Raw genomic sequence first — 2953 nt, 5'->3', positions numbered from 1 at the left:
GCTGGTGGGCGTGAAAGGGAACAAGAACTTTTTCACACTCTAATGCGGGACTTACAAGTGAAAGATGAGTCAGGCGCTTCATCTTGGGGGCTATTTATTCAAGGCACGTTTAAGAAAGAAGTGCTTGTTCACGGCTTTTTTTCCGATACCCAAAACACCCATTGTCTAGTTTCGATATGATGCGTTGTTGATTAGTACTCGTACCTCTGTAGGATTAGTAACGTTGATCATAAGAGAAATGTAACAAACTTTTGTGTACAACCTTCGCCATAAACGGTGATAAACACACCTATATTGACTACTTTCTGCAGTGATCTCACTACGCTTGTTTACTTCGTAACCATGAATTCATACAGATGGTACCCATAGGCAAGTGTAAATGCACCGCCACCACAATGTCCTTGTCTAAAGTACCACGAGACCAATATTTACTAGTTGTATTTACGCTTAGGTGCAAGGTGTTACACATGGCAAACATCAGCTGCCGTTGCAACACTGTTTGCTAGGGAGGTGCGTCTTCGTATCAGAATACCACGATGTTGTGTACGTAGTCCGGTTAGAAACTCTTAAAAACCTTTGGTGCCGCAACATATTCACTGCAACATGTTCACAACTAGTGCAGCTGTGAGGATTTTCTTAATTGACTATATTGATCACCCTGATGATGACCTAATAAAACGAGTTTATTTCGCTTCAAGTAAAAATGCTGAAGTGTGGTGCGCACTTTTGACCAGGTGCACCGGTATAAAGAGAAATTCACATTGTGAGCTACTTGTGATTGTTATGCCGATCCTATATGCTGGTAGAAGACATCAATAGATTTTCTGAAAATACATTGCAAAAAGATGCGATGCGTCCAATGGCGTTGCTAGATGGCGGTGTGCGGGAGAAAAAACCACTTTTACATGGTAGTCTTGGTTTCCAGATATGACTGGCCTTTTTCGTTTGGCAATAGAAAGATATCGGCCGGCGTTGTTAAATTGCAATGTGAGTGATTCCTTGATCTCCAAACGCAATTACTGCAGCAGGAATGCAGACTAAAGATAAGATTGTACCAGCGCCATGGCGGGCTGTTAATTCTTTTATGGTTGGCTTTCCTCGAAGCGCCATGATGTCAGCGTCTTCTACATCGCCTGTTTAGTATCCTCATCGTTAACAGCACACCTTTTTTAATGGCATCTTGGCACTCAAACGTTGCTGGTTGTCCCTGAAAGTCGGAGCTGGGGTGTCGAAGTCACAGTATAGATATTCTTGAACATCCGTAAAAGTCCTGAGTTCATTCACTTGGCACGCCTAGTACTTGTGGACATCGTACAGAACTTCTCTCTAAAGGAGTGGCCAGCATTCAATAGGTAAGTCGTCCTGTAGAAAAAAAGTTTCTACATTATTCATCAAACAAGACCAGGCATGCAGAAGTCAATGCCAGGTCACCAAATGTCAACGAAATATGCACAGTGAATTTTATCACATTGCTTGGTCGCCTAATGTGTTGAGAGAGAGATAAAGATGCAAGGAAATGCAGGGAGGTTAACCAGACGCACATCCGGTTTGCTACCCTGCACTAGGGAAGGGATAAATGGGAGAAAAGAGGTTGCAGAGAGATGAGAAGGTACACACAATCACGAGCACACTCGGGGAGCACACACAGTCTACAGGCGGTCGCTCAGGTTTGTTGACTTTAGGTAAATTAGCAGTGCTTTAGTTGCTTTCGGCGCAACTGAGGCAGATGCCCAAGATTCTAGTATCTTCTGCACACAAAATGGTCCGGGGTCAAGTTGATTCAAAACCATCCGGAGCTGGCATCGCTGTGTGTCGTAGCAAACACAGCTGCACAGGACGTGTTAGATGGTCTCTTCAGCTTCGCAGTAGTCGCATGTAGGAGTGTCTGCCATACTAATGCGAAAGGAGTACACCTTTGTAAATGCAACACCCAACTAAAGGCGGCATAACAGTGTCGCATCGGAGCGGGAAAGTTGTGATGGTAGCTTTAGCTTGAGCGAAGGATCCAGTTCATAAAATTGACACCTTTTGAAGCTGGTAGACGACCAGAACGTGCGTGTGAGATCTCGAGCCAGCAGGTAAAGCTGTCTTGCTGCTTCATTCCTTGATAGAAGAATCGGGCTGATAAGGAAGCATGATTTGTACGCACTGGTAGTTGCCATCGTAGTTTTGCCAAAGTACGCTTTGAGAATAGCAGAGACAGTCAAGTGGGTTGCTGTCGAGACTATATGAGATAAATAAAAACATTTCACCAAGCATAGCCGGCGTAATAATGTCTCCCGTCCTCAAGTACTATATACAGAATGTTTTTTTAGATAAAACCATTTCACACAACACCTGACCTAGCACCTCAGATACGAAACGAAAATTTTTGAAAATGTACGCCTTCATTGATATACACTGAGATCTACGCAAAATTATGGCATGTTTGGGAAGCTGGAAGCCACAAAGCAGCTTTAATCAAGTCATGAACGATTCCACGGTTCGTAGCCGTAAGCTAAGGCAGATAACCACCATTTTCCAGATGATGTACCTAAGCTCTTTCGGTCGCTACCACACTGCCGACAAGAGATTGCTTCTGGGTTTGTGTACTAAAGCGAGCAGCAGAAATAAAAAAAACCGTTTATCGCATTTCCTATCCTTTCGATGATATGCTAGTTAATTCATATATACTTACATCACTGGCGAAATGTTAATTTGGGGCCTTCTGAAGTCCAAGATAAAAAAAAATGCGCACAAAAATTTCCCGGCGAAATATCAAATTCAGGCCTGAAAGGGTGAAAGAAGACGTTTGTTCATTAGTGGAGTTGAGAGGTTATAGCAAGGGAAGAATCGAAGTCCTTCTCACGAATATCCTGTTGAGGCTTTGAAGTTTCGAAAGAGTGATTTCTTGTGATTATTACGAAATAATATATTTAACCACAATTTCATGGCGAAGGCAAAACCAAAACAC

Source organism: Rhipicephalus microplus, chromosome 8 (genome assembly GCF_043290135.1).
Source record: "Rhipicephalus microplus isolate Deutch F79 chromosome 8, USDA_Rmic, whole genome shotgun sequence".
In the NCBI taxonomy this organism is placed as follows: Eukaryota; Metazoa; Arthropoda; class Arachnida; order Ixodida; family Ixodidae; genus Rhipicephalus; species Rhipicephalus microplus.
Note: the sequence above shows the minus strand (reverse complement) of the source record.